Source organism: Macrosteles quadrilineatus, unplaced genomic scaffold (genome assembly GCF_028750875.1).
Source record: "Macrosteles quadrilineatus isolate MER2022 unplaced genomic scaffold, UCM_ALF_1.0 Scaffold_1__1_contigs__length_201487025, whole genome shotgun sequence".
Taxonomy (NCBI): Eukaryota; Metazoa; Arthropoda; class Insecta; order Hemiptera; family Cicadellidae; genus Macrosteles; species Macrosteles quadrilineatus.
Genome location: NW_026542594.1, coordinates 74,075,060 through 74,088,501, shown reverse-complemented (window position 1 = coordinate 74,088,501; position 13,442 = coordinate 74,075,060).

Sequence of the window (13,442 nt, the reverse complement as noted above, 5' to 3'; positions counted from 1 at the left end):
ATCCTCTCTAGCCCTAATCAGCTTTTCCTGGAACTTGTTTAGGTACCTCCTGAACTTCTCCATCTGAGGCTTTGTCACCATTTTTATGATGGTTGGCTGCTTGAACCATCCCTTAATCTTCTCCAATACCAAGCTCAAGCCTACTAATGGTTCCTCATCATCCTCCTCAATTTCCTCACCCGATTCCAAATCCTCAGTCTTCCTGGCTTTCCGCTTTTTCTCTTTCTACTTTTCCTCCGGACTTCTAATTCTCTTACTTCTTAGCTTCTCCGCCTCGGACTCCGACTCCGCCATACTGCTGGTCCACGAACGATATCCTTCTCCTAACCCAGGCATCCTGGAGCTACTCAACCTTCTTTCCCTCTCATGTCTCTCCAGGAACTCCTTTTCCACCGCTATCCGGTCCTCATCAGCCTTTCTGGCTTCTTGTTTCCTAGCCTCCTCTTCCTCCTTACGTCTTATTTTTTCCTTCTGTATTTGATCCATGATTTTCTTAAAATTCAAAATGCTATTTAGTATGTCAAAAGTTTTTTTTTCTATTAAAAAACCTGAGAGAGAGAGAGAGAGGGAGTGAACGAGAGAGCAGGGAATAAGTTGTCTGATGCATGCTTTGAAATCTTCCTCCATCTTATATTGTTACTGCGTATTGGAGGGCTGGGTCCTGAGGAGAACTAGCACTCACAGTAAGAGTGACCTGGCCTGGGGAACACAACCCTTGTATGTGTTGTGAGACCATGTTAGTGTTTGTGTTACAGGGGGTTCAAGACCCATGTAGAGGTAGGAGGGCTGGGTCCTGATGAGAGCTGCCACTTCAGAGTGGGGGTGACCAGGCCTGGGGAGGACAACCCTTTGTATGTGTTGTGAGACTATGTTAGTGTTTGTGTTGCAGGGGGTTCAAGACCCATGTAGAGGTAGGAGGGCTGGGTCCTGATGAGAGCTGCCACTTCAGAGTGGGGGTGACCAGGCCTGGGGAGGACAACCCTTTGTATGTGTTGTGAGACTATGTTAGTGTTTGTGTTGCAGGGGGTTCAAGACCCATGTAGAGGTAGGAGGGCTGGGTCCTGATGAGAGCTGCCACTTCAGAGTGGGGGTGACCAGGCCTGGGGAGGACAACCCTTTGTATGTGTTGTGAGACTATGCTAGTGTTTGTGTTACAGGGGGTTCAAGACCCATGTAGAGGTAGGAGGGCTGGGTCCTGAGGAGAGCTATCACTTCAGAGTGGGGGTGACCAGGCCTGGGGAGGACAACCCTTTGTATGTGTTGTGAGACTATGTTAGTGTTTGTGTTGCAGGGGGTTCAAGACCCATGTAGAGGTAGGAGGGCTGGGTCCTGAGGAGAGCTATCACTTCAGAGTGGGAGTGACCAGGCCTGGGGAGGACAACCCTTTGTATGTGTTGTGAGACTATGTTAGTGTTTGTGTTACAGGGGGTTCAAGACCCATGTAGAGGTAGGAGGGCTGGGTCCTGAGGAGAGCTATCACTTCAGAGTGGGAGTGACCAGGCCTGGGGAGGACAACCCTTGTATGTGGAGTAAGGTCTTGGCAGCAAACACTAAAGGTAACTCACTACAATCACCCATTGTTATTCAAGCATGTGTGTATAACTATTTGTTTTCTGTGGGTATACAGTTGGTCTAGTTTTACATACCTATTTAATATGCTACATGCAATTTTTGTTCCGATATGGCTTTTTGGTTTTAACACGTTCGCTACTGACCGAGGTATACATTTGAATCTTACACATAGACCGGCTGTCACTTGGATAACAGTACACACAGACCACGGGCGAAAACCTGTAAAACAGTGATCATTTACATTGTAATACGCTACAATCGTGTTTGTAAATATTCTAAATATTTGTAAATTATTCTTGTTTCTTTGTATTTTTTATAACCTTTTGTAACATCGCATATTTGCGACGCCCGGTCTACAGCGAAGACAATAGTGAAAATTATCACAGTTTTCTTAAAATAGACTAAACGTTGCATATATGCAACAGTTCATTTTTTTTGTGTTTTAAGGTAAAAGTAAGTAAAAAATAAACAGACTATTCAAGAACAGTTTATAACTGAACAAATATAAAAGCTACATAGGATTATGCAGCATATATACTGCATACATACATGAGTGAAAATTTAAAAACATACGTTTTCAGGAAAAGCACTTTTAAAATTTTTTGTTCCGTTTTTTGAAACTTTTTTTATTTTTTTAATTCTATTGGCATTTGAAGTTTCATAAAATGTCCATGGTAACGCAATATCTTTGATGATTTTTTATTAATAGAGCATCTTTGATGGAAAAATACGAAATTTTGTCACGACCATCACGGACATAAAACTGAATATTAAAAATAGTTAATATTATTTTTATAACTATGTTTTGCTATAAATTAATTTACTTTTATGGCCATTATACAATAAACAGCCCACTAAGCTTTTGGTATATTTGGTCTTTCTAGAAAAAAATAAAAACAACAAAAAAAATTTAAAAAAAGCCAATAAAATCTTTTAAGTTTGTATAACTCCGAAAAAACTTACCTGAGACCCGAAAAATCGTTATGATTTTATAGAGGTGTGCTTCTTTTGTGTATAAAACATTGAAATATGACGATATTTTAATTTTTGAAATTTTTATGATAGAAATCATCAACGTGATGATCAGGGACAAGGGGTACGGCCGTGAATTGTCTGGAATAATCTAAATCTTTCTAAACAATCCTTCAATTATACTGTTAGTTATAATAAAAATATTTGTTTCAATTGAACTAAACTGTTCAGTTTGCAATGATTTTTAAGTTATTGTCACGACCAAACATAGTATAATCCATAAGGCTGGATTGGTCGTGAAAAAACCCGCGATGGTCGTGAAACTTTGGTCGTGACATTACGTGTTATTTGGCTTTGTTCTGGCGGTAGCCCTGCACCTCATGTTCGAGGATACAAAGTGGACTTCTAGGTTAATGTAGCAATTGAAATATCATATCAACAAAAATTAACACCACGTCTACTTCAAAAAATCACTACGTACAGTCATGGACACACCAAAATTACAAAAAACACAAACTTACCTTTATTTATCTTGTAACTACTTCTTTCAACACAAAACGACCGGCACAACAAACTTAAACGTACACCCCGAACTAGTCTCTAAAACAAACTGACGCAATCGACGCCAGGCTTGCCACTGTCGTGCTCCAAAGTTCAAAATTTTTCCCAAATGGTAGTGACGCCAAATCGAGGGACAGACTTATTTTGTCATGGTAGTCAGTTTGCAATGACAATAAAATTATAATATGCTCCTTTTTTGTAAGTTTAATAATATTGATGACATAAAAAAATGGCTTTACATATTTCGCCATGAATAATTAGTCTAAAAACAGCGTGAAAGTTGGAAAATGTACCCTAGGGACACATCATGGTCGTGAATTTCGATACTTTAAAAATACAAAAAAAAAATACTTAGAACCTATTTAAAACCAAATAAATGTGTGTAACATGTTGCCCCGTCCCAAAAAATATTAAAACACATAATAATAAACTACAAATCCAGTATCTACAAAGTAAAAGGCCAGGGACATGAAAACGTACGTTTTTAAATTTTCACTCACATACGGTGATGCAGAAAAGTAAAGACCAGTTTTCCAACTATTATATGACGTCACCAATCATCATATCCACAGACCAAGCGACGCAGTTGTGCGTCAGACATCTCTGTAGACCACTGCAGGGTATTCAGTGCCTTCAAATAGACCACTACAAATATATAAGCATTTTAATAACATTAGAACTCCGACGCAAATATGCGTCGGCCGGCAGTCTATTTTAATGTGACTAGCCGTCGCATATATGCGACAGCAGTCTATGGGTGGAAACCGGCCGTCGCATATGTGCGTCGCTGGTCCATGTAAATGGAAAATTTCGTACTATTGCAGTAGCGAACGTGTTAATTTCCACATATTACACATAAAAGCACACTCAGACTGTAAAGCAGATTTGCAAACTGGCTTTCTATTTTCCATTTAAGCCATAAACCTAAAACAAAATGTGAAAAACACATTTATTTATTTAGATCAGAGCCATATTTCCGAATAGGCGGGTTAGGCGCGAGCCTAGAGCGGCAAATTTTAGAGCTGCCGGCCGCTGTGTACGTGTAGAGTAGGCTACCTCCCCCTGCTATTGTTTGTTACCATGCAGTGGCAGCGTATGACATAAGTAATATGGACCTACGGATTTTGCATGAGTTTTGCATGAAAACGGTTAATCAAAAACGTTTTTAAAATACACCCGCCGCAGCAAACCTGCAGACTAAGCGAATTTCCATTAACCTGATTGGATTTACACTAAAATGCCTCCATAAAAATAACACATTTATTTCCTATTTAAATAGAATTAGTTTAACGAGTACTTAGGTTTGCTGCAACAGGGAGGGTAAAAAAGATTTTTTTTTATAAAATGATAATAGTTTAGTAAGAAATAAAAGTATTTTCCAAAATCGATCAAAATATGTTCATAAACAAGCAAACTACAACAGTTGACTTATTCTCCATAAGAATATCATGGGAATTTTAAAATTACAATTTTTTTGAATTTTCTCCGTAACAATTAGGCGCATAATAACGCTTAAATATACTAAATTGTTTGTTTTTTTAAGCTCTACAAAATAGTTTGAATAAAAATTGTCAAATTTTGTGTTTTTAGGGTAAAAAATGGGAAAAACCTATTTTTACCCCATAAAACCCCGTTCCCATAGTCCGATCATGCTGGTTCGCGAACTCATTCAAGTTTATCCCGCCTTACACCTTCAAACCAAATTTTATCAAAATCGGACAAAAATTACTCAAGTTATCGTGCCGATGGACACACACACACACATATATATATATATATACTAGCTGACCCGGCGAACTTCGTATCGCCTAAGTTATAGGTTTCCCCTAAGACAGACCGATGGAAAGAAAGTACCGTTACGTTTAATTTTCAAGATGATCTCGTTCGCATCGCTCAATCACGTCCTGGTTGAAGTTCGTTCGCTACGCTCACTCACCTTTGGGTTGGAGCTCGTTCGCTACGCTCACTCACCTTTAGGTTGGAGCTCGTTCGCTGCGCTCACTTGCCTTCAGGTTAGCTCGTTCGCTACGCTCACTCGCCTCCAGGTTGAAGTTCGTTCGCTACGCTCACTCACCTTTTGGTTGCAAATTAGCTGTTGTCATAAATGTAAAAGAAATAATAGTGCTGCACCCTGTTGGTAATCCTTGTAACTTTAATGCTATTGAACATCATAGAACAGAACCAACTTGTTTAATTGAAACAGCTGTTAAGATTCATTAATTCCATTTCTCATAAGGTTAACATGGGAAACTCCAGAGCCACTGGGGCGGAGCCCTTTTAAGAATTTCGAAACGGGAAATAGTTTACGTCCGATTCGCATACCTACAGAATTTACACACCAAATTTCATAACGATCGGTGAAGTCGTTCCGGAGGAGTTTGCAGACAAACACTGTGACACGAGAATTTTATATATTAGATATATATATATATATATATATAGATATATAAAAATTTGAACGAATGTGTTTTTGGCCTCTGGGGACATCAAAATGAAAAAGTAAATCGGTCCCGGGCTTAGGTCTTACCATGAGACCTACGGTAATAGCTACTTCCCTATAGGGAAATTCGCTAAAAGGGCTCAAAATTGTATTAGATTTGTTGATGCAGCATGCAATTGCCAATTACTTTTCTACAAAAATCAGCTGTACAACAGGGCATGTATTGGGGTAATCTTAGTGACGATTGGTGGTGGGAGGGGGTGGCTAACTTCGCTGCCTAAAGGCGGCAGATAGTTAAATACGTCCCTAATTAAGATAGGTACTTATAATTATAAGCTTAGAAAGCCCAGCCGTTTCAATTAATTATCCTCTATAACCAAACCCAGATTCTCATATTTTTTTTATTGACAATTGAGATGGGGATGCAATTATGAAAATGTTAACCCATTTTTGAGTGAGGTATCACTGTGGCATTTTTTTTTTAGGGGACCAGACCAAATTTTTTTTTTTATTTACACAAATTTTGTTTTTGGCTTATGATTGGTTCTCGACAAATAAACTATCTTGTAATTTGGAAAAAACACAACATATAACATTGAGTTTAAAAAGAGAAGTCAATATGGAATCGGTCAAGCTTTTAGGAATACATATGGCACATGTAATATATGGATTGCTTACATGGGGTCACTCACCACATGTTAATGACATCCTATTGCTTAAAAAGAAAAAAAACTATTTGTAATATGGCAGGAGTAGATCACCTAGCACTCTGTAAGCAACCTTTTGTAGAGTTCAAAATTCCTACAGTACCTATTCAATCTATACATCTTTTAAGTTCTGGTTTATGCTAAAACTAACTTAAATATGTTTCGTACTAGGCAAAATATTCATAATCATTATACGAGGGAGAGGAGGAACTTGGATGTAGTACCACATAGGCTTACCAAACTAAAACTTCTTTTTGAGCGAAGCTCATATACGTCGACATTTATGCATTTCGTAATACGCAAACTCCTCCTAAACGGCTGAATCAATCGTTTTCAAATTTTGCATGGCGATAAAGACCATATCGGTGAGTGCCAACATCTATATAGCGTTAAAAAAGTCTCTCAGGAATCCGCCCCACTGGGTCTCAAAGTTTCATTGTAATCCTTATGGAAACAGTATTTGACACATAAACAAAGACCTCAGCTGTTCAGATCAGCTGTTGACTTTTTAATGCAGTAGATAAATAAATAGCTGATAGCATTATTCCACAGATATTAGAACATAAACGATGGTATGGATCATAAATATAATCAAATGACGACACTAGCTTGAGGTCCGTGACGTGGTGAAGGAAGTACTAAAGGTCTGGAGTGTGGAAACTGTTTAAGACTGATTAGATTTAGGTGTAGGTATCTGCATTCCTAAAATTCTATGGGAAGGGAGGAAAACGGGTCCGTGACATAGGAAGTGGTGAAGGAAGTAGTCAAGGCGAGCTGCCGGTTTTTTGTGACAATTACTCCTCCGAAACTACTGAACCGATTGACATGTTTTTGGTATCATTGTAAAGAGCGTAACGTGAAGTTGTGCAGGAAACTTTCTTTGTAGGGAAATAATTAGAGAGTGAGGCCCTGGGGCCCTTTAAAGTTTCGTATTTCTCCATAAGGATAACATGGGAGATAATTTTTATTTACAGAAACATATGTTTGTTACTTGTAAATTGTCAAAGTATACTACATAATAATAATTGCTGTGTATTATGACTCTTAATGTATACCTACTACATTTCAATCAAAGATTGTGTACCTTAAAGTTGACCCATAATGGATCTTACTACTTTATTTTAATGCTGGGAATAGTAAAATTTAGTGGAGAATAAGTTACAAATCAAACAAATCATCTACTTAATGTGAATAATGTTATTACACAAACATAGTTTTTTTAACCAATAACATGATTCCTTTTTACTTGTGGGTGTATTTTGAGTTTGCAGTTATGAAAGCACCAAGCCAAGTAACTTTTATCTAATTTTCTTTATAAACTAACAGTATTAATGAATTACTACATGAACTTGACAAGTCAGGTAATTAATTGTCAGTATACCAAGGGGAAGAAGAGTGGGTCCTCGAAAACAGCCGAATGCGGAGATATCCATCTAGAAAATCCAACTGAGTTTTTTTAATATAGAGGTCAGTGGATTGCCAAGACACAGATTAGACTAATAAAAGGGGGCAGTGGTTTTATTGATGAGGAATATTAATACACCAAAAATGGCCTCATTAATGGCACAAGGCTTCATGTGATCAGAATGGTTAACAACTTAATAGAATGTAAAGTCTTAACTGGAACAAGTGAGTGGGGACATATTTTGATTTTGAGGATAAAAATTTACCCGTCTGAAACAAACTTACCTTTTAAAATGGAAAGATGCTAATTTCTGTTATCTTTGGCATTTGCAGCATGGTTCTACCTTCTACCCAGACCAATTTCAGTCATGAGCAACTATATTGTACCGGTATGTTGTTTTAAGTAAGGTTACATCTTTTAATAGGATACGCATATTCGTTACGGAAAGCTCTGACCAGGGTAATCTTCCTGAAGGTAAATTTAAGAGTAAAATCGTAGTATTCATGGAAGTGCTTTTGTGATAAAAATATTGTTTTTTAGTGTTTGTTATTAAAAGTGTTTTTTCTTCAAGCAGCATTTTTATGACCCTCAAAATATGCTTCATTGTCCAATTATTGGTTTGATATGATAAAATGTTTTGTTAAATGTGTTTTAAAAATCTTTAAAAAATGACTAAGTTTACCCTATAACCTTGCTCGCTGCCTATAACATAGGCTACTTGAACTTGAACACTTATTAATTTACTAAATATAATGCACATACAGCTAAAATTGGCTGGACTGCTTCCCTTCTATTATTATTACTTTATTATTACTGTATTTAATTTTCGACGTCGAGTCAATATATAACACGATGAATTTGTTTTCTAAATTCATATGTTATTTTGCGGGGCATTGAACCGCACCGGTTCACTAGTACTTATTTAATACGCAAGCAGGATTTTTGTGACAATTACTCCTCCGAAACTACTGAACCGATTGACATGTGAAGATTTTTGGTGTCATTGGAAAGAGCGTAACGTGGAGCTGTGCAGGAAACTTTCTTTTTAGGTAAATAATTAGAGGGCCCTGGGGCCCTTTAAAGATTCGTATGTCTCCATATGATTAACATGGGAAACAAACATTGTTTGGAAACTCCAGCTGTTGCTTTGACATTTAAATGTAAACAACCAGAACTGTCAAATGCCTATTTCACAATTTCAGACAGCTGATCCAAAAAAATAAAACAACTATGTGGTAGGTTTATTTAATCTTAGACTTTATGATAGATTATTTATTATAAATGTATTTCCATGATTATGAAACAGATTTTTCCCATTGCGAAGCAAAAATTCAAAGTAAAAAGAAGAAGAACATATGTTAATTGTAAACAGTCAATGTGTAAATTATCTATGTTGCATTAAAAATGTGTATAGTTTTGGATGTTGGTTTGTGTTTAATGATGTTATATAATTATAGAATTTTTATTTTAAGGATTGGCATATGAGTAAGCCTATGATAAATAACACCATTTCAGAGTTCTGCCAGTTTTTGCCTAACTCTGTCCTGTAGAGTTTAAAGTATTCTACACCTTATTGTCTACAAATTGGCTAAATAATTTAGGTACGGTACTTTATAAAAGCTGACAGCCTTTTTACGTTGACTTAAATTGTAAGCTTACTTTTTCCCATCCATGGGCAGTTTGATTGTTATAAATTTACGCTTTAAACTGGAATAGGACTGTTATGTAAATTGTGAGTATTTCCATTAGTTAATAATCTTTTAATTAACTCTTTTAAAATCATCGGAAATTATTACTGTTATTAGTTTTTAAACAAGTTATTTGTTTATAAATAACTCCTGTACTTCTTTGCAATTGCTCGATTTTGAGCAACATGTACACTAGTAATTTAATATGTTAGGTGTATAATTTTGTGTCATTGGCACTTATTTTTAAAGGCAGACGTGTTTATTTTATTAATAAATTTGTTTCTCTCAACCAAAGAAATTTTTAATCTCTCACAAAGATAGAAGACCAAAAAATACCTGTAAAGCAAGAGATCTAAACAAACATGACACTATTGTATTTCTTGAAGAAAATAATAGTAAAGAAATTTGTCTATTGTGTTTGTTTACGCTTTTGGCCAATTTTAAAATTTGTTTTAAAGTGAATCATGCTAACGCTAACCCCCTTCTTGTTACTATTTAGTGTTGATCTTTTTAGATAGCATCATTATTTGTTAGTCCAATGACAAATTCTGGGTCTGGAATCTGGAAACGATCTACATGTGCAGATGCTTAGAACAGTGTAGCTCTTTAGGTGAGAACAGAAAATTCAGTGATTATTGACTCTGTTTTCTCCAATCTTCTGCATCCTAAAATGTATACACATATTATATGAATAGTCAATGGTAAAATTCATTAATTATTAGTAGTTGCATGTGTTACCTAAGCATTAATTGTAATTTAAGCCGCATTTACACAAAGCCAGTTGGCGGACTACCTGCCTCGTCTAACTTGAAAGCAATTCCTTCCCCGTAAACTGCCTGCTCTACTGGCCTCTTGTAAACACGGCTTTATGGATAACCTTGTAATACTTATTACCTTAATTTGTTTTGTCCAGATGACTTCATTCTTGTCGCCAACCTTCACAGATCAGTAAAGTATGGGAATGTGAGTGCTGTTCGAAAGTTCATAAATAATAGGTAAATATATCTTTTAATTTTAATAAGGGCTACCAGCCACCTGTTTGTTTTTGTACAGGGTGGTGCAGAGACACGGACAATTTTGAAATCATTGTAATAAACCAAGAAAATTGTAAACAAAAATTTAATGCTGAAAATGTATTGGTCAAGAGTGGAAAAATACATGAGAAATGTTGAAAATAAGAATAAAGTTAAAAATATTTCTTTTTTTAAATCATATCAGTAAAGTGCTATCCATTGCGCTAACACATTCGTTCAATCGATTTTGAAGACTTAGCATTGTGTGGCGCAATGTGTCCTCTGAGATGTTGGCGACGTGTTCTTCTATCCGAGTCTTGAGCTCAATAAGTTTTCTTGGCCTTGTCTGGTACACAACTCTCTATAGATGTCCCCAAAGAGAGAAGTCGCATACTGAGAGGTCTTGACACCGTGGGGGCCAATCGATGTTAGTGTTCCTTGAAACTATGCGCTCCCCAAACAAACGTCTCAATGCAGCCATTGACAGATTGACAGTGTGTAAAGTGGCTCCGTCCTGTTGAAACTAGGTTTGCTAAATTTCAATATCTGGAAAAACATGAAGCCGTGGAGTAAAAAATGTCTCCAGCATATGAATGTAACGTTGAGATGTGACAGATACACTGGAACCATTTGCATCCTCAAAAAGTAAGGTCCAATCACACCACACAAGACACTGCACACCATACAGTAACTTCGGGGCTGTGTAACGGACGTTGATGAAATTTAGTGGGATTTCGTTGAGCCCAGTAAGGCATGTTCTGCTTCAGTGGCGTAGCCAGGTTTGGAGGGATGGCCCAAGCAAAGGGGGGGGGGGAGTTTGTGGTTAAAATTTGAAAAATAATAACTGTAAACTAGCGTTTTTGTGCAAAGAAATAATAATTTTAAAACATAAATTGGAATTTTAACTGGGTTTATTATATTTAATTTATTTGATTAGGGTGTTCAAAAATAAAAACATGAATTTAAATTAAGTTCATTGGACGGAACTTATCCTTAATTAGAAACCTCCTCAAAACATGATAGCTTTACCAAGTGCACGTAAACAGCGGGAACTTAGCAAAGGACGCAAATTTACAAATGGCGGGTAGATGTCAGTGACATTTAAGCACTTAGTTAGGCCCGACTGGGCATTATCTAAGGCATGATTGAACAGTACAAACATAAATCCTTTTCTACTTTTACAGGATTTTTGACATTGTGTAATAACTAAATCGGGTTTTGGCGGGCCTAGCAGCTTTAACTCAACTATCTGTTCAAAACTTACCACCTGACCACTCGCATACTTTGTAGAATTTATTTAACTTAATTCATAGTTCATTATTAGCACTAATCAACACTTCTAAAGAAACAGTGGTATATTAATAAATTAACAACTCGAATACCGGCGTGAGCACATACATATATGTAAACATAACTTCACGAATCAGTACTGGTACAGTGGGTCGCCGGAATTTTATCCCCCTCGAATTTCACCCCCTGGGCAAAGCTGACGTCACTATGACGTAGTAATCTGAGCGCTCAAAAGTTTGTTCGCGTGCAGAATTTTACTCCCGCGGATTTGGAAGTCTAATGAAAATAGACAGAGCGTGATTAATTAGATTAGCAATAAAAACCGGAATTTTATCCCCTGTCAATATAACTCGCGTTTAGACAACTGAAGATGTACAGGCCGGATTTTTACCCCCCAGAACTTTACCCCCAGGCCGGATATAGAAGTTATTAAGAATGAATCGACTATCAACACACCAAATTGCAGCCCAATCCGACCAGTATTTTTCACGTTTACTTGTCACAAACATCCATCCATCCATCCATACATCCAAACTTTCTCACTAATAATATTAGTAGGATATTGTGTACCTATATAAGATAAACTGATGTGTTTTTAATGTGTACACATTGGCAATACTGTTTCAGCAACTCTACCATTAGACCTGAGGAAACTCTCACTTTCATAGTTGTATAATGTACCAGTGACAGTGGAATATTCTAATGTTCTATAAAGTAAAGTTTTGTGTTGCTCGTGCCAGTTTGGACTCTTTCCCGTTAAGGTAAGCCTATGTTGTCCTCACAAAAAATCCTAAAAACCTAGGTTTTTGTTATGACACATCCCTAACAAAAAATCCCTTTACTCTATCATCTTTTTTGTGAATATCTTGCAAACCAGGGCCGGATTCCTGATGAGTTGGTGTTTCTCAATTGACTGACAGGATTCCAGCATATTTTGTCCTCCATGGTTCATCAATATATATGAAGTAAGTCAGTACGAGTACGGAGTAAGTCAGTATGGAGTTTTATGATACAATCAGATCTCTGTGTTCCAGACCACATGCTCTTGATAGTTACAACCAGCTGGGACAGCCGACTGTATCCATGGCCTCTAACCCACAGATCACAGCTCTGCTCCTCAACTCTGGTACTACTGTGGACCAGGCTGCTAGGTGTGCAATATATGCAATATATGCATTTATATGTCCACAGTCATTTTTGTACATAACCGTTATAATAAACAATAGAAAAATTTGCTTTATACAGGGTGAAAGCACCCCAATTTTATTTTGCTGTCACATGATAAGTAAAGTAAAAGTAATGCAACAAAGAGAATATCTACGTTTATAACATCAATTAATTAAACTACGCCATATTACATAAACATCATGCTATGGGATTATTGACACTGTGATTTTGCTGTAGCTGTGGAAACCTAATTTAAATAAACGGTATCAGTATTCTGACACATACTTTCTCCCAGAAGTTTGTCAACAACCTTTATCATGTGTAAGCAAAAAAAATATAAATATCTTATATCTTATTTATATAAATATAAATATAAAATATATAAAATATAAATATAAATATAAAAATATAAAAGTATAAATATAAATATAAATAAAATATCTTGCAAAAGAAATATATGGCAGTATTCAAATCTGATGATGGTTCTCCCAAAGATTTTCCTGAGTTTGTTATATACCCAAAAATAGAGTTCCAGAGAATTTAACATATTGCTCTGATCTTGACCCTGAGGCATATCCTTTTTTGTTTCCCAATAGATATGAAGGCTGGTCTCTACCGGTATGCCTT